General features: G+C 40.4%; 1 long non-coding RNA gene across 1 annotated transcript; it reads left to right on the top strand.

Annotated features, from left to right (window-relative positions):
- The first annotated feature begins 324 nt into the window (after positions 1-324).
- On the top strand, positions 325-5226 carry LOC116963506. The gene is made up of 3 exons (XR_004408223.2): positions 325-399; positions 3104-3184; positions 4944-5226. It is a non-coding gene; the product is annotated as an uncharacterized LOC116963506 (long non-coding RNA).
- Positions 5227-18376: the final 13150 nt, after the last annotated feature.

The raw sequence follows: 18376 nt of genomic DNA, 5'->3' as shown, positions 1-18376 counted from the left end.
TCAAAAGATGTTTTCCTAAAGATTAGAATTTTAGCTGCCTGAGGTCCTATCTCTTAGAAGGGGTCTTTTGAAATTAATATTTTTAGTTCTGTTATCCACAGGTTTGGGAACCATTCCCACCTGATGGTGACTTGGATTGCCTCCTTCTTAAGATTGCAAATCTTCCCTATCTCCTCATCACTTTTAATATTTAAGGAGAAAGTGATTTTTGCTAGTCTGTACCTGCTTTGCAAACAGTTATCTTTGACATGCTTAGACCATCTTTGATCTCATGTCCTGGAACTGGTCTTTCTTTCCTGTTCAGGAGTAGAACAACATATACTTAAGCTCAGCCTCAGACTGAAAGATGGCCAATGGCTCTACCTGTTTGGACAGCTTTTAAGATATCTTCTTGCAAAGGTAATTCTGATGAAATTTCTTCTTCTGACTTACAGACATAAGTCTGCTATTCTTGCCTTCGTTCTGGCAGGGTGGAGGGATGGAGTTGTGTGTGGTAGCAATGGATGTAATTTTCGCAGCTGTCCATTATTTTGTTGAGGGAAAGGTATGCATTCCTCGAAGCAAAGGGAGGAACAAAGAGAAAGAAAATAACAGCAGAGGTTAAAGTAAAATACAGGATAAATATAAATGCAAAACCCCCACTCCTCAAACCCCAAATCCCTAGCATCAGAGAACCCCCAAGTTATGACTCTAGTTTTCAGCACAGTTTCACAGACCATTTTTTACATGATGTTTCATTGTAAGCTATCCAGTCTCTCTTAATTTCCACATAGTCTGACTGAATGCAGCAGTTATGATCAGTGTTTTTGAGGCTTTTAGTTGGACTCCCATCCTTTGTGTCTCTGCTAGTGCAGTTTTTTCACCTGACTTAAACAATAAGGAATCTGATATCTGGGGTGGTTTTTGGTTTTGTTTTTGTTTTTTCCAGTTGAGCAAAGGCTTTTGTCTTTGAATAATGCTTTAACGAACAACCAGTTAAAAGGAAAGAAAAAAATAAAGATGGGTGGTAGCATCTCCCCTGCTGTGATACATATGGAATAGCACTGAACATCATAACAGGGTGCACGTCCCCTTCTGTGCTGGTACTGTAGGACTAGTGGGATGTGGGAAATTTGGGGGCCACAACAGATGAAAACCTGATATTAGAGGTTAAATCTCTAAATGTTTATTTTCCATTCCATACTACACTATAAAGAAAAATCTACTCTACTCAGGAAGAAAATCATGCACGCAAAGTTAGAATCTCAGAGTTAATGTTTTTGGCATTATTTTCCTGATATAGGAGCCAATAGTCCTTTTATTAAATATGCATAGTGGCTATGCTTTTTTATTTTTTGAAGAACAACACATTACTTTTCTGAATACAGAGGTAATCAAAATTCAGTCAAGTGGGATGACTCTGTGAGTTCTGACATCAAAGGGCAATACATTTGATTGATATCAGTCAGATGGCAATATTGTTTGAAGAAATGTAGTCAGAAGACTGGCAATTTAAAGGCTGTAAAAAGTTAGGGGAGATGCGAGTGCAGTGTTCCATACTGATTTCCAGTGTACAAGACTGTGTATTAGAGAATTGGCAGTAACATGCCAATCTTGTCTCTCAGACACATGCATCGTTTGAAAGGACGGGGAGGAAGAAAATCAAGCTCCTACTTTTCAGCCAAGACAGTGGGGCATTAAAGATACAGTAGTAAATAATTCTTTCATTGTGTTCTTTTCTGCATGAGACCAGGGTTTGCATTTTGCTTGAAATATATAGAGTGCACAATATTACTGGGCATTAATAAGCAATGAACAACTTTTTTTTCTTTGTCATAGGTTTATTTGTAGAATAGTATTGATTCCACTGTCTGCATACAGAGAACAACAACTCTATTATGTCTTTCTGACAAATATCAAACATTAGCTGTACAGATACAGTTGTTTTTACTTTATTTTCCTGTCTTGTTTTTTGTCTTTGTTTCTTAATATAAGTAATGGAACAATGTCCTTTTACTGTAAATGGTTCCTTTGCTGAATATGTCACACAGTCATTACTCCCTGCAGGGTTAAAAACAATGCAGAAAGCTACCTCAGGGATTAGAACATTGCCAGCAAAGCAAAGCGAAAAGAAATCATTACAATTACTAGAAAACATTTTCCACTGTGGGCAAAAGGTACCAAAATTGCATCAAAATGATTTAAAAAAAATAAGTTAGTTGCGCAGTAAAACATTATGATAAAAAGTTGTCAGAATAGCCATAGAATTCTGCAAGAATTCAGTGTAGAGGTAAAAAGACTAAAGGCTATCAAATAAAAGCTTGGTACCATTTGGTATATAAATGCCAAACTAGTCATAAAAACTAACTTGAAATATACTGGTCTGGGAGGAAGAAACAAAGATATTGAACAATTTCACATATCAAGGCTGTTCTTAGAGTAAAGTCATTATTACTGCTAGTAGAGATACGCCTAGAAATCCTGACTTTCAACGTGAACCTCATAATACCAGGCATTGCTCAAATATGAGGTAAAGGAGCAACCTAATTCCAAAACAAAATTTAAAATATGAAAGATGGATGTAATAGAACCAGCATAGGTTCAGCATGGTCTCAGCATGGGTGGTTTCTTTCTTCTTTTCTTTTTGAAGGAAGTAAATCAAAGCTGTTTTAAGGAAACTGGAGATATTTATGGGCTGCTGCCACTTGAGCATGAGGAACAGTTAGAAGGAAGCAGTATATCTTTGGAAATGTAACAAGTGGAAGACAGGGAGTCTTAAAAAATACACTGGTTCCATATTTTTACTTATCAGCTTTCTTTATCAGTATTTTTTTGTATCATGAAATGTGAGATTTGGCTTAGTCTCAAAATGGTGCTAATTTACAAAATCACCAAATCAGAGTGGTTGAGATGGGAAGGGGTATCTGGAGACCATCCAGCCCAATGCCCTGCTCAGATCAGGCTCAGCTACAGCAGGTTGCTCCAGGCTGTGGCCAGATGGGTTTTGAAGATCTCCAGGGATGGAAATGCTACAACCTCTCTGGTCAACCTGTTCCCATGTTTGATCACTCACACCGTAAAAATATTTTTTTCTTATGTTTAAGTGAAATTTCTTGTGTTTCAGCTTGTGCCTGTTGCTGCTCATCCTTCCACTGGGCACTAGCAAGAGGAGCCTGGCTCTGTTGTCTTTGCTCCCTTCCATCAGGTATTTTTAGGCAGTATCTTTGGGCCTGATCCTGTAAGAACTGAAGAGTAAGGGACAGTAATCTTTATTTTCAGAGAATTTAATTAATGCTGAAAACTGTGAAGAACTCGGGAATGTGGTTCCTAGTGCCATCTTCTTCCTTGCCAGGGAGAGCCACAAACTGAGAATGGTTTCTGTTCCTCTTTCTATGTCACTTTATCCCCATTTCCTCACCTGAAGTCTGGAGAGGTGGGCTGTTATTTTGAATATCAGCATTTGCCAGTGAGCATGGTAGCAGTTTAGAGGCTCAGGCATGACATGATTTGAGCCTGGTCAGGAGAGGAGGGTATGGTTGCAGCCTGGACGCTGCAGTGTTTTTGGCAACGGCTGGAAGGGGCTTGGCAGGTGACCGGTGCTGGGTTTCTTTTGGGTGTTGCTGCCACTCAGGGTGAGATTTGGTGGCATGGAGGGAGCAGGGTCCTTTAGAAAGTGGGAGCCAGCCAGGCTTATAGTCCCGGGCTGAGAGGTCAGCACTGACGTTTGCAGCACCCCATTGTTGCTGGCTCACTCCAAACACAAAAGGGATGGGAATAACTCTCTGCAGCTCCCTGCTTCCCAGGCCAGGCACTAATCCACTCCCACTGAGTAATTCAGGTCTTTACACTCTAAGTACATGTCACTTTGTATAAAAGGCTCATTGCACCAAAGCTGTCAGAGGAACAGAAATAGTGATCATACACAATGAATAACTTCTGAGGCTGGTTAGGGGTCATACAGTATTTTGTTGCTGTTCAAGAAAAGATAATCTTTCTTGGAGGTAACTTTAACATTTCTGTCTCTTGAATATTAAGCTGTGCAATCTTGCCACTCATGTAATTTAGGGATATTTTCTTCATAAATCAATGGAAACGTTAGCTTACTGGCATTGCTGTGAAAAGAGATTTGTTAGGATTTAAAAACCAGAAACGTATGAGGATGGTAACACTGTATACCTGATTAGTCTTCTGTCTTTCAGTGCCAATTAAGTGCTAGTAAACCTGTTAACCTGAAGTTTTTTGTTGTCTCTGTCTTTTTCTTTTCTTTTTACAAAAAAAAAAAAAAAAAGGAAAAAAGGGGAAAAAAAAAAAAGAGGAATTTGGAAACTCCTTTGGATATCTCAGTGTAGTTCTGTTGCCAACAAGCTGGGGGATGTAGGCTGACATGCATCCTGTTTCTAATAGCACACACACTGTTTCTTTATTTAGAGCCTCTTTACCAGTATCAATTAAACCCCAGTTAAATTTGACACATCTTAACCTTGCGTTGGATCCAATTCATTGCTACAGCAGAACCCATATGGCACTGAGACAGTTGCAGGCATCAATTCATTGCTTATGTAGAGTTACTGGCTAAATGCCAAGCAGTAATCACTGCTTTTTGTTAATAGACATGTTTGCTTTTGCAGTCGTTTCTATACACAGTGCTCTAGATTAATTAGAACAAAATCTGTCATCCATCTAAGAAACAACCAGAACTCTTTTTTTTTTTTTTTTTTTTTTTTTTTTTTCCCTCAGATTTAAAGAGAAATGAGTACTGGCAACCAAAGGTGGTGGTGGGGGGAGAGTTACTTTGTTTATTCTAGAATAACCTGTTTTGTTTATTGAACACACATGTATCTGCTATTTTGCTTAAATGACTAAAAGAGAATGGGGGGAAATTGCTGATAATCTAAAATACACATACAACTTGAGACAGTAATCACAGAAAGACTAATTGTGATTTTTTTTTTTTTTTAACCCAGATTTTGAGAAAGAGCAAGACAACTACTGTTAAGGAAGTCAAAATTCTGTTCTCTGCAATTAAATGACACTTTTTTACCTAAAGAGACATTCAAATGATGAAAATGCACATGGAGGTGGACTTGCAGAATCATGTAAACATCTCTGATATTTTGGTTATTGTGGCTTCCTTTTACTGTTGACTGCTTACAGTTTGAAACAGCATCAGCTCTGGTAGGCAGGTATGTTAAAAAAAAAAAAAAAAGAAAAAAAAAGGAAATAAATACTTGCATTACTGGTGTTGCATTTTAGAGAAATTTTAACTTGTGATTATACAGTTTTGTCCTCCCACCCCCAGCTTGATGCCTGAATAATTAACACCTTTGGGGGAACTAGTGGATATTGAAGTCTTCTGGTTAAATCATTAGCATTTTAAGATCACGTTACATTATATCCAGATCTGTTCTGGTGGTGCATACATACACGGTGACCTATGCTAAGCCTGGAACGCACTCAAGATTATTTTATAGCAGTGAAATAGGGGAACTCTTTTAGGCTGCTGCATTATGTGATAGAAATATAAAATGTCTCACTACAGATTCTTATATTGGTGTCTACCATCATCAAAGTAGTTTAAGAAACCATTTTGGGGCATGTTATTTAGTCAGTTGTGTAGTTTTTTATCTCCATAAAAGCATTTTAGATGGTGTTTTCTTCACATTAACTATTTTTGTTTGCATGCGTTCACAGAAAAATTATTTTGGTTAACCTGATTTGGAGGTAAAGCTTTCTGGTTCCCAGTTCTTCCATTCATAAATGTGTCACGTAGGACCAGATTAAAAATCCACTGGGTCTTTCCATTTGAATCATTAGGATTTGGATGGTGTCCACTGTCCTGATTAAAGACCTCAGACTACTTACTGATTGTCAGACAACTAATTGTCAGACTATTGCTTGCTTGGCTGTTGCTTGCTAACACTTTGCAATGAGCAAATGTTAAGAGACCTAAACATATTTGGTAGTCAATGATTAATGGTAATCTCCAGTTTTAATTTAAAGTAACAATGTTATTTAAAAGCTTTGAGGTATATCTGCTTACTTAAGCAGTTTAATATGATTTATACCTTAGCAGAGGATCCTGTTAACAGATACCCTTACCTTTTCCTCTATATTCCTGATTTATGTCCTGTATATGTTGACATAAGATGTGTGTACATACATATATATTTACATATAGTATATAATTTCTCTTTGCATGAAAGGACAGTGAAAATACCTCTATTTTCTGGAAGTTACAATCTCTTTCAAAACTTTTTCCTAATGTTGAGCTAATGTTTTAGTATTCCAGTGCTGTTGGTCCATTGTTCGGAAGTACAGCTTTATCAGCAGAATGTGTGGCAGATGGTTTACATTTGCATTAGCCTTCTGGAAAAGGAATCAGCTCCCACCAACATAAGCTTCAGCTTTTCTTTTCAAAATTTACAACAAATTCGTCAGAATGGCATTTTTAGAGGAAAAAAACCCCAATCTGACTGTCTTTGCATTCCCCTTTTGAAGAGAAAAAATGAGTCCTGTTCTAATGTCCTCATCTGCACATATATCTTCCATCCCCTCCCCCAGTGTTTGTTAAAATGATTTAAGTATTTCATTATGCAAAATGACTTTTATAAAAAGACCTTCCTTTTTGCCCCACAGTCATTCTTAATTTCGTTTGTCACTTGTTATAGAGTGGAGTTATGTGAAGCTAGGATATATTATTTGTTCTAGTCTGTATTGGATAATTTATTACATTAAGAAACCAATAATTTTCAAATATAATCAGATTTAAGTTTTTAATAAGATTCATCCTCCCATTCACACTTGCTTAATTTAAGGATATTAAATCTGCTCAGGAATGAGCTGCCTCTCAAAGCCTCATGTGCCTATTAAAGGATTTTATTCCTGATGTGTTAATAGGATTTAATTATATTAGCCCTATAGTCCAGAGACACACCACAATTTTTAAACTTGATAAACCAGACAAATACATGGTAAAAGAGTGATATTCACCTCCTTAAAAAAAGATAAATTTGCAAGGTGTTAATATTAGAATATCTCTGCTGTGTAACTATAGGTTTGCATAATGCTGTAATTTTAAATCTTGAATGTTTAACACACTATAAATACTTTTTTCTCAAAAAAAAAAGATCAAGGCTAATGCAGAAATTAATAAGGCTTTCTAATGAGTGTTTATCTTTGTTTCTTATTTCTGATTCCCAGAGATTAATTTAGATAAACTTTCAGGTTTTCTCTTCTCATGGCATCTTCTTGTTGCGTACAGACAAAATCTGTAGCAAGTCATTCTGGAAATGCAGCATATTAAACACTGTCTCGATTTCTTTGTTTCCTATGGCTAATTAGGTTAATGGCATAGTGACAGAAACAGAAAACAATGGCTTGGGACATTTTGTGGAGGCGTGGTTAGGGAGAGGGAGAGAAAAGAAAGGTACAAACTCCTCTAGTCTGTAAATCTCATCCGGATCTCCTTTGGCAGCACTGGCATCGATCAGAAGTGCTGGCTCTTGTCAAACTCGCCCAAATGCTAAATATACAGGAGTCAGCGCTTTCTGATGGCTGCAGACATGGGTAGATGGGAATGACAGGGTTTGCAGGGAAGGAGGAAAAATTAGCAATACACCATCCGGTTGGACATTTTGCTTCCAAAATTAGATTGACGTGTGTTATGGCACGTTTCCACTGGTAATCACAGACACTCAACATGTATTTCAAGAAGATTTAGGCCCTGAGTTTTTCTCTCACTTGTGCAGAGCTAGACTTTGGGCCTCTCAAAACATGGTGTAGACTGCGTTTGTTTGGAGAAGCTAAACATGTAAAGTAGGCTTTCGTTTTAAAAAAAGTAGCTTTCTGGCACTTTTCCTTGCCATGATAGCCTTGGAAATGTAAACTGATATAAACTGTTTTTTGGGTTAGAAAGGAAGTAGAAGCAGAGTTCTGCTTTGCCCAGCGCGCGGTTGGTGAAGGAAGCCGTAAGGCATCATGCCGGCTCCCCACCAGCCCCCGGCTTGCCCGAGCCGCCCGGCCGAGGCCGTGGGCCGGAGAGCCGATGCTCTGCCACGAGAGTGGGAAGGAACAGGCTTGCTCCAGGCTGGAGCTGCAGGAAGAGGCGTGAGAGCATGAGTGTAGGGACCATGCATAAGATAACCCCATTCTGACCAGTCTTGTGGTTCTAAAGAAATGAGCTTTTTGAAAATCTTATGATTCTGGGGACTCCGGCCTGTGATTGAATATACCAAGGAATGGCCATGGTGGGAGAGGGATGGGCTGACAACCAGCTGAGGTCAGCTCTTGTTAAGGCTCGGGGCTAGGCTGCCTTTGAACCACCTACTTCAGACTATGGTGCCAGTCGATGCAGGAACCGACTGTGAGGTCTGCAGTGAGGAACTGAGACGAGCTGTAACCCAAGGCTGCCAGACCGTGGCTTCCTGCAGACAGTGGAGACAAATAAGCATCTGTAACAGTCAGTCTGAATAACAGTCGAATAATTATGGTGGTCTTTTAATACCTAAGGTGGGTTCTGCTTTTTTGTACACTTGTAATGTCTTGGCTAGCCATCTCATTCCTAATTTATACTGGCTATGAATAGCTTTTTAAGACAATATTATGGCTTTCATGTTTATAGTTTGATAAACACCTGATAAAATTACTCATCCATGCTTGCTGTCTACTGTTTGAGCAGTATTATTGATCGCTTTGTATGTCTGCATTGACATATATAAAAATCTGTGTCTATTTATTAAAGACAAAAGGTATCCTGCTCAAATATGAGTGGCTGTAAACATGCAACTTGTCACCATGTATACATATATTCACTATTTTCTTTGCCTGCAGTACTGCATGAGAAGGTCTTTCCTAATTTAACTTGGGATTTATGGTTCCATAATGCTTTTTTCCAGTTAGGTGCCCATATTTCTTTTCACATGAGTCTCCCAGGCATTTAAAGAGGTGTTAGCTGCCTTGTGTCACCACTAGAACCAGAAGGTGAAAGGGTAGCTGCCAGCGGGGATTAGCTGAGTGTGCTTTTGTTGTATCTGATACCAGGAGTGGGAACACAGCTGTCTGCCAGGTCTGGCAAGGTAATCACCCCTCCCTGCCTCCCTAGTGCTTCCCAGGATTTGTTGCTCTGTTTATGAATTATAAAAATTGAAATTACATAGGAATTGTGTTTCTGTGAAAAATACTGAGATTCTGAAATTCACCTCCATTTCTCCCCCAAAGTTTCAAGACTTTCCACTGAAACAGGAAGGATGGTCACCCAGAAGAGGATCCCTGCGCCCAGGGGTCACAGGGCTTGGCTGGGACATTGGGGCCATGCCTTGTGGAGTCAAAATGCCAGAGAAATGCTCACATGGAAGAAGGGTCTGAAATCACATATCAGGGCTGTCATGCCAAGGAATTCAAACATTTTTTTTTAAATTGCAAATTACAACAGAAGGGGTGAGAGTAGGAGGTTGTGTTTCACATGGACTCCCAAAGGAGAACTGATTTACAGTTTGAAAAATAATAGCAGGGCTGAAAAAAATAAATGTTCTTGGGCAGACACAATGATAAAAATTAGGAGACACTCTCAGTAGAGAAAGGGATTAGACTACTATATGAGCAGAAACAAGTCACCATGCACACTGAAGTATAAAAGTGGGATGAGCTTCACAGCATGAAGTGCAAGGTCCTTCAGTGAAGGCCTGATAGGGAGAAGAAAGAAGAAACCTTTGCCCAGGGACATTTGTGATGAGACATTATAGCCCAAGTGGAAAGATACCTGCAACTTGGGGCGACAGAGGGGAGATACAACACACACCCCCCACCCCCCACATCCCCCGACCAAACATCCCATCCTTGCAAAATGCAGCATGGCTTGGGAAAAAACAGCAACTTGATATGCACTGCTGGTGGATGCTGTTGACAAACACTGTTGTCTTTAATACAGTTTTGAATTTGCTCTGTATATCCTTTTTATATGCACTGATGTTCCTTCGTAATTTCTCATATGTATGGTTTGGTGGTGAGAGGTATGTACTTGAGATGCCATTGTTATTCTCATGATCTCTATCACACACTTTATCTCTTGTATTATGCTGTCAAGATCATTTTACCCGTTTCTCATACTTTCATTGCTTCCTTTTAATTTGCTTGTCAGGATCCTGCATGTCTTTGGCTCTTCATCATGACTTCTGAGTAGGATGTTACTGGAGTACAGTAGGAAATTCACATTTCAACTTTTTTTTCTCTACATCTCTTCTTGCCCTTCTCTGCACCCATCCAGCCTGTCTGGCATGTTTCCTAGATGATGTCCTCCTTCATAACGCATTTATTTCTTCCCCCCACCCCACCCTGAGTAACTTCAGCTGCTGTTTGGAGCCTTTTCCACCTTTTTCTTCAAAGTGGAAACCATCTGGTGCTCTGTTTGGCATGTTTCCCTGGGGATTTGGGCAGGAGCAGGCACAGAGATGGTGCCCTGCTTCCAGCCCCTCCGGGTGCCTGGTTGGGGCTGAGCAGCTGTTGCCCTTTCTGTCTCCTCCTCACACTGTGTTTGTCACTGGTGAGTTTCCGCATGTCTTGCAGTTGCTCCTGAATTCTCATCCTCACTTCTTTTCTTTCAGACTTGAATTGTGGCTGAGGAAAAGGTCACATTAATAACAAAAGTATTAATTTCTGTGTGACCAGAATAGTTCGCTTCAGTGCTACCAGGCACACTTTCGTCTTGCTTGTGTGGTTCATGAACTACATGTTAATTTTCTTTATATTTAATTACCTTAGAATGTCTCCTGTGCTTCAGGGTACAAGCCATCTTCTGACTAATTAGGGCTTTTTCTCTGAACAGGCTATTCCCTATCAGTCTATGAAGGGTTTCTTGTACTTTCCTTTGAAGCATGTGGTAACTAGCCTCTGCCAGCAGTAAATGGATTGCTGGACACTCTACTCCCAAAGTTCCTCTGTTATTAAATCCACAAATTTACACAAAGCAAAGTTAATAAATGTAGCTGAAGAATGGGATTGGATTAAATCTTTGGCATGCAGATGTAATGGAGTGCATATTGAGTGAGCTATTGTGCTTAAAAGAAAATATATTTTATCGTAAGAGAATTACCCATTCTTTTGTGATAAGTGTGTGCTAGGTGTTAACTCCTCCCAATCGAGGCATTGTCAGACAGGTCTCTTGTTATGTAAAAACTGTGCAGGCATCAGAATTTCATCCTCAGTACTGCTTGGTCAGTGATTAAATTGGTGCATGCTGCATGTGAAAAGCACCACAGAAATGCTAAATATTATTATTGATTATGTATACATCAGTCAATACAAACATATTGTGTTTCGACTGCAAAAATGATCATCTTAATTAGCTAACGATTTTTAGCCTGATTTCTCAACAAAATGAGGCATTATGCGATTGCTCTTTCTGTCTCAATGTTTCTCCCTCTCCCCCATCCATGTCACTTCTGGACCTGTTGGGTTCAGTCAATGTCAACCTGGGTTGACTGAGGGTTGAGATTTCAAAGGCATCAAGTCATTATGTGTTTAAATAGGACATCTGAAAATCCTCCTGAAATACAAGTGAGGGCAGTGCGGTGTTAAAGCAGATTAGACACCAGAGCCGCCTGCAGGCACTCAACTTGGGAAGAGATGTGCTCAGGAGTGAGGTTTCACTGATGCTGTTACCAAACAATTTAGATGATTTTATCAAACCCTTCAGCTTTTGAAAAGAGATGGTGTGTCCTCTGCTCTCTATCAAGCATCTGAAATGTTGAGATCATGCAAAGAGCTGAGTCATGTTTACCACTTGCTCAAAAGCTAAAATTTTTTTTTTTTTCTTTCCTTTGTGGATCAGGTTATCTGTTTCAATAAATGAACCAAACACTTACACTAGCCTGCTAGAGTAACTCTTTCAAAAAGTATAAGAGCCATTTAAAGCACCAAATGGTTTATAATCTAAATGACAGAAAGCTGCCTCCCCACATGGGACTCCCCTTCAGGACAGATCATGCCAGGCTTCCTCAGCCGGTGGTTGTTTTCTACCAGGAACTACATCTCCAGAGCCTTTGTACAGACATACAACCAACTCATTTTCTAAAGTTGGGTCATGTCCAAGCATATGAGATTCTTCAAGCATGAAATTCCACTTGACCCTATTAAGGCTTTCTCAGCATCAGATATGTACACTGCAGAGTGGATAATGTTCATAACTCATTTCACATTACCCCTGGGTAGTGCCAGTGGAGAAATCCTGTCTAGTCTAATGCAATCAAAGCTGTGAATATGAGGAAATTGAAACATCTGGCCAGGTTTCTCTGCTGTGCCCCAGGAGGTGTGACATGAGAGATTCAGGTCAGGAAGAGGGGGGACAAAGGCATCTCTCCAGGGACGTGTGTGCTGCAGAGGACAGATGTCCCAGTAACGTTGCCAGCAGCACCAGGGTGCATTGGCTGGGCAGGTCGCCTCGGCTAATTTCTTATACCTGCACTGAAGTTCAAAGGTGCAACTGCAGTTCATGTAAACTTGTCTAAGCTAACCTGAGAGTAGGGGATCTGAGCACAAATAAATGTGATGCTGTAGGCAGGTGGAGCTTGGCTGGGCTAGCTGCATGAATATTTGAATCCACTCAAGTGGTATGGTGGTTCAGAGAGGTAGAGCACACAGACTGGGGTGGGTACTGCATGCTGAGGTAGACCTGAGGGTAAGGGCTCACTCTCTGCCTCCTGAATTTGCTGGGGATGTGGGTAGGATCACAGTCATGCAGAGCCTGTGAAGCCAGTGACTCTACAGAACCCATTCCCTCTTGCAGCTTGGTGTATGCACGTGTGGGGATATCTGTCCAGACGTTCATCCTCAGTGTAGACAAAAAAAGCCATTCCCTTGGGCAGCTGTTTTCCTTCTGTGGTTAAACAGCTGTGGCCTTGTCCCTCCTTTGCCTGTCCCAAGAGGTGGTGGAGGGTGGCAGCTGCGGGCAGGGATATACTGGTGTCTGTCCCCAAGCTTTTTCATCACTCTGTGGCGGAAAAGCAATAAGCCCAGTCTCCAAGGCTGTCCCCTCTCCCTCCATCTTCCCACAGCAGGCAAGTCAGGCCCCAGCTCTGCAGCCACAGGGCATGAAATAAGATTTTGTGTGCACACAGAGTGCCCTGAGCCAGCACAGACCTGTCCAAGGGGACTCCAGTCTTGCTCACCATGGTGCCTTGGGTCAGGAGAATCCCCTCTCAGTTGCACGTCCCATAGAAGCTGCTGAGATTTATTTCATTTTCTCCATATTTCACATTTTCTCCACCTTAAGATCAGCTTAAAAGAGAGACAATTTCTCTGGTTATTATTGTTTTGAGGACAGAGGTATTATCTCCACAGGACATCTGGGGAATTTATTCTTTCAAAGTTTTTGGTACTTTTAAGTGCTAAGGGTACAAATGAGCTTTAATGGGAGTTACCTACAAAAATGTCCCAATATTGAATGGAGAAAGCAGTATGTGTGCCTCTGTGACAAAGTCAGCTACTAAATACATATACTTAGTTTAAGTATAATTAATTTGAGCATAAAAGTTAGAGTTAAGAAGGTACGTGTATGTAAACACAAGTCAGCTATGAAATCCAGGGCTTTGTTGAATGCATCTCTGAATTAAATTAAAGAAGGCATATGTCTTCTTTCCTCCTTGTCCCTCTTTGCAGGCTACTTCAATTCAGAATTAAACTCTGGTCAGGACCCTCATACGCATATATTGTCATGTCTCCTCTATAGTCTTGGAATTAGTCTAGAGGCTACTAGGCTGATGTATTCCTCATGTTACAGCACTCTGCTGGTGCTGGAAAAAAGACACCATGAAGGAATGTTTAAATCCTTCCAGAAACTATTTCATTACACTTAAAAAATTGTTATGCTTTTATTTATTACCCAAACTCCAAGCTTGGTCCCGGCCCCTCAGCTCTGCAGCACTGTGTCCCACTGCAGGTGAGAGAGTCTCCAGGCTGGTTTCTCACTAAAGGAAACAGTTATTTTGTTGGAAGCTCCAGGACACACTGCCCATGCCTGTCAGGGATGTTTTTGCAGTGGTGTTTTGCTAGACAATTCTGCTCATGCTCTTGTGGATTTTGTTCTTTCGGTTCATAAGTATTTTCAGATCCTTTGATTAAAATTGCTGTCTACAAGATGCAGAGTATTATTCTTCCATTGTTTTTCTTAAAACACGACATCTCTCTCTCTGCCTGCAAACACTAAAACCTAAACCATGTTAGTTTCCTTCTCCATAACTAGGTATTTTTGCCAGAGTTTCAACGGTTATGATAGAAGCAATTCCTTCTGAAACCACTGAAACTTACTGTAGGCCTTGAAAAGGAGGAGAGAAAGAGGAGAGAATGGTGATATCAGACATCAGCTTTTAAAAGCAATAAAATTTTTATTGGTTGTCTTCTAAAGTGATACTCTGGCAAGGATTGATGACTGGATATTTCTAATCTTACATTTTCTAGCTCAGTGAGTTTCAGTATGGAAAAGACCACAGACTTGGTCTCGCACAAGAGTCATGATGAACAGAGTAGAAAATAAATAGTTTGTAAGTCTCCGTCCCCCAAGTTTACAGGAATAATACTTTTACCATTATTGTTCAGAAGAAGTCACATTAGCTTAGCTGGATGTGATGGCTTAGCTGTATTGCCTTAATTAAAGCAGTTAAAATGTTTATTCACGAAGTGCCAGTGTGCCTGGGATATGCGTTTGGAAAGAATAAAAACTGGCTTTCCATGGAGGATGCTTTTTTTGAAGGATGTTTATAGCCCGCTCCCAAGGTATACTTCCTTTCTGAACACATCCAATTTTTTCAGTTATCACTGGCTGTTCACCATGATGATTGATAACAAGGCAAAACCAATAGTTATTTAACCATTAAAAAAAAAAAGCCTCTCAAAACATGCCTTGAAGAATGGCTCACTTTGTATGAGTGGGGAGTAGTATTTTGCTGGCCTGTCTGAACCAAAATTAACCTGCTTCCTTCTGTGTCAGGGAGGACATAATGGATGGCTCTCAGGGCTGGCAGGTTACTCCTGCCTGTCTGCCCAAAGTTACTCCTTTGAATCTGGGCCAAGCTGACACAACTTGAAAGTTACCCTCAGGCAACATTCAGAACCATATTTGATGATTTTTGGGCTCAGTCCTACTCTCTCTTGGCATATGTTCACACAACAAAAATATGCTCCCCTTCCCTGACTTGACACTAATTGCTCAGCCAAAAAGTGAAGGGTTCTGACTCTGATTTAAGCATGTACTTCAAGCCATCATTCTTAAGCACAAAAATCAGATGCAGGTAACATATATTTAGCTACACTTTAAGTGCTGAAGTATACCTTGAACATGTGCTGAGGTGCTGTCCTGAGAAAGTGTACTTTCTGAGTCCAGGCTGTGACCTGTCATTTCTTACTTAGAGCTCAGTTGCCAGAAATGATGAGACAGCACGTGGGAACATCCATGGCATCCACAACTTTTCCATGGCATTGGGAACAATAAAAAATCCAGGGACATCAGTGAGGCACTTTCTGGATCAAGTAACATCCTCCTGGGGGATTTCTCTTGTTTTCCCCTGCTTAAGTTAGCTAGCTGGAGCCATGGGATCTTCACATAATGTCTGAAAAGTTTTTGTTGGTGTTTTTATTTAAAGCCTCCAGAATTTACAAACAGAAAACTAACTCTGCAAGGACAACTAATCAGCCTCATGCTGCATGATTGCTAGCTCCAACACAAAGAGCGGTGAGCACAGGAACCCATGCCTGGAGAAATGGGTTTTAAATATTTTTTTTTTAAATTAATTTTTTAACTTTGACTTTCACTCTTTGTTTCTAGACTGTGGTTTTTGAGGTGTACATTTGGCTGTCTTGAAACGCATGTGAATTCTTGAGTGCTCTGTATGAGGGATGTGTTTTTGTTACTGACCGCTTCCCTAATCTTCTGTTCTACAGCCTTCTTCAGTGAGGAGTCTCTATTTTCTTTCATGCTCCTCGGAGAAATGCCAGCAGCATTGGTCCATGAGGCAAATCCTTGGGGTCCTCTCTACAAGTACACCTGCTTTGTGATAATTTTTCAACTACAGTTAGTTACTTCAAATTACTAAGTTGAAACCTGACTGCCTGTTCTTAATACATTGTTTACCATGTTGACCTCATATCATTTGATCTACTTTATCACGACTACCAAGTCAAATAGCCTACAGAAGGCTAAGCATATTACCCTTTTCACCGAAGCTTGTATTTTTCTTAAGAAAGGTAACAAAGGCTTGGAAAGATCTATTTTTCCATAAAACCATGTTATTTGACACCACACTGCCTTCTGTCACTTTTTTAGCTGCATCCTGTATCAGCTGCTTCATTATTTTCCCCTGGTTTCATGTTGGGCTGAGATGTCTGTAATTATCTGGGTCATCTCATTTATCCATGTTAAATATTGACGTTAAATACTTAATATTAAATATTGATGCTAATGGTTGACGTGTAGGATTGATGAGTGTACCAGATTCCTGGCCCTTAAGCAGGATGGGCAGGCTCGCAGCCCTTGCTGGGGGGCTCCTGGCAAAGAGCCAGGGACCCGCATGGCTGAAGAAGACCTGGACTTGAGAGAGGTCTTGCTTCCAGTGCATAAAACCCCTCTGTTGTTGTTAACCATTTGAATTGCATGCTTACTTTTTGTTTTGACAAGGTCTGAAAACTATTTAGCAGTCACAACAATGGCATCATTACTCCCAGGTGAGTCTGTGGTTCTCTGTGGCGTTTCACAGTTTCAGGCACTTTTACTGAAATCTGGAGTGCAAGGCAGACTCCGTTCTGATCAGCATCCCTGGGTGATAAATGTAGGGCTATTCATCAACAGTGTTAGGAGACATCTCGCAAGCGAAGCAGCTGTAGTTAAATCTATTTGGAAAGTGAAATCAGACCCCATAGGTACTATATGTGGATGAAAAATAGACAGGGGGTTTGTTCTAAGGTTTCTTCCTTTTGTATTTCCGAGGGTGTGTGTGTGAAATGTCCAGCATCACCAAACAGGTGCTCTTTACTTCCTTGCCCTGTTTCTATTCATATATTTATTACTGTGATTGCTCTTTCAGGGGGTATCCTACTTGTTAGACAAATTAAGGCAGTCCTGAATCAGAAGGTCTGGTATCACCAGGTTACCCTATATCAGCCAGTTGTATTACTTTAATTTCTTCACATGACCTCTTGCTCTTGCATGACAGCCTTCGAATATGTGGATGTTTTGTAGTGGAAAGGTGCCAAGAGAGGAAGAAAAAAATTGCCACTCACCTAGAATGTGAATCATGAAAAGCTTTCTCAGAGCTGTCCATTCTTAATTTCCTGTGGTTGGTCTGTTAGCAGCATTGCTTGTGAATAGCCAATATGATCTGTGTTGCTGTTTCAAAACAAATGCCTCTTTATCAGGTAACGTTATGTGTTTTTTTTAGCTTTCCAGACAATTCTATCAGGAAAGAAAAGAAAATCAAATGGTATTCTTCTCTTTTTTTTTTTTTTTTTTTTTTTTTTTTTTTTGCTTTCATATTATTTTCCTCACAGTTGGAAGCAGAAATGCTTAAAAAATACTTAATGCTTACAAAATAATAGTAGTAATAATATTATATAGAGATACCTTGTCTGTAAATCAGTGGTGACAGTCAACCAGGACTCCAAGCAAAAAAATGTGCAAATGGCTTTATTGAAAATCAATGTGCATTTGTAAGTGAAGATTGTTTTTTAAATCCTTTGTGTCCATTGCTAGTTTTATAGTGATGACACTTGCAGAGAATGCTATAGTTTTGTTTCCAAGAGTTAGTCTTAAAGTGCTAGAGCAGGTAACTGAGTTTCCTCCCTGCCTTCCTCTTCCACCTGCCCAAACTGTCATTGTTCTCAAGTAAGAAGTTGCGTGGCAAATGTTTTTGTAGTCATAGTATTGCCTATGGCATAGACAAGCTGACAGATACAAGCAGGACATCACTCCCTGGGCATGGCTGGTGATCACCACCCCGTGCCTGGTGTTGGAATGCCCTGAGGAGGACATCATGTAAAGCAGGAAGGTGAGAAGGAGCCTGGTCCTTGGCTGTCCTGCTCAGGACACTTGAGGTTTTCTCTCTGCATGAAAGAAGAATACACTTGTGCCTCAGCCAGTCCAGTGAGCATAGCTTAAATGGATGTCAAAGGCAGATTTACATTAAAACACTGTGCTTGAGGTAGGGCAGCTAAGGTGTTGGTGTATGAACTTTCCTCTGACTCTCTTGCAGAGCCAGCAGCCACCCGCAGAGGGGTGGTAGCAAGTGCGTGGAGGTGGCAATCCTGTTAAACTGCTGCAGCTGTGTGTTTGGGGGCAACAGTCCCAGCTGAAGGTTCTATTGGCTCCAGGTGTCAGAAGAGCAATTTAGGGATCCCTTGGCTCTGTAAAGGTTACAGG

The sequence above is a fragment of the Tyto alba genome, unplaced genomic scaffold (genome assembly GCF_018691265.1).
Source record: "Tyto alba isolate M040663 unplaced genomic scaffold, T.alba_DEE_v4.0 Super-Scaffold_1000006, whole genome shotgun sequence".
NCBI classification, from domain to species: Eukaryota; Metazoa; Chordata; class Aves; order Strigiformes; family Tytonidae; genus Tyto; species Tyto alba.
Note: the sequence above shows the minus strand (reverse complement) of the source record. Positions and strands in the feature narration are given on the sequence as shown.